This window comes from Octopus bimaculoides, chromosome 2 (genome assembly GCF_001194135.2).
Source record: "Octopus bimaculoides isolate UCB-OBI-ISO-001 chromosome 2, ASM119413v2, whole genome shotgun sequence".
Lineage (NCBI taxonomy): Eukaryota > Metazoa > Mollusca > Cephalopoda > Octopoda > Octopodidae > Octopus > Octopus bimaculoides.
This window is the reverse complement of record NC_068982.1, coordinates 15,133,596-15,134,477: the sequence shown is the minus strand read 5'-3', so window position 1 is coordinate 15,134,477 and position 882 is coordinate 15,133,596. Positions and strand designations below refer to the sequence as shown.

Below are 882 nucleotides of genomic sequence, written 5' to 3'. Positions count from 1 at the left end.
GTATTTGAAACTGCGAATATAGCTGTTGTGCTCATGAAGCATGTTTTGCAGACTGAGTAGAACGTCCCTGACAAAAGTGTCAGCGTCAGTGTTTGCAGGTGGTGGAATAATGCCGAACCGCACATCAAGTTGCTTACTGTAGTTGGAAATGAAGTAAATTTGGAGGAACGAAGGCTTGCAATTTTGTAGTGGCTGGAACGACCCAATAAGATGGTACACCTATCCCTGGACCTTGAAAGTAGGCATCCAACCACTGTCTGTGACAACGTTAGCCCCGAAAGAAGTCATCTGAAATGCACAATTGTAATTTCTGATGACTTGAAGGAATTTTGAAGACCTTGAGGTAGAAGCAGCAAGTAGTTCCTTCAAAGGCTGTGGCGGTTCTAGAAGAGGGAGCAAGCTGACCAGCCCACTTTTTAGCATTGCAGAATTGGCAATTGAAGTACATTTCCCTTATATTTATGTCAGCGCGGAAGGAGTAATTAAAGTTTGGCTCATACTTGAAAGCCTGTAGGTGCCAGTAATGGCTGTTGGTACTCTGCAACATAGAACGTAGCTGGTGTTGGTCATGGGAAGGTCTCGCAGCAGTAGCAGAAGGCACATTTGCAATGATAATGAACCGTCCATCTGCATCTTTAGAAGCTATGGAAGTAGTCATAGCCACAGCGTTCCTAGGAAGGCAAGTCATCCGTTGTTGCAAACGTTCGGAAGGCCTGGAAGCAGCAGTAGCCGCAGCGTTTCTAGCCAGTCGAGTGGCCCTTTGTTCCTGGCCCTCTGAATCCCTGGCAGCAGCATTAGCAGCAGCGTTTCTAATCAGGCGAGTCGCCCTTTGTTCCGGGCCTTCAGTAGCCCTGGAAGCAGTATCGTATGAAGCCATGTTGG

General features: G+C 47.3%; 1 protein-coding gene across 1 annotated transcript in view; it reads right to left on the bottom strand.

Annotated features, from left to right (window-relative positions):
* Positions 1-882, bottom strand: part of LOC106876004 (protein FAM204A) — a 15,634-nt gene that overhangs the window by 1,309 nt on the left and 13,443 nt on the right. The gene's annotated exons all lie outside the window — the stretch shown is intronic.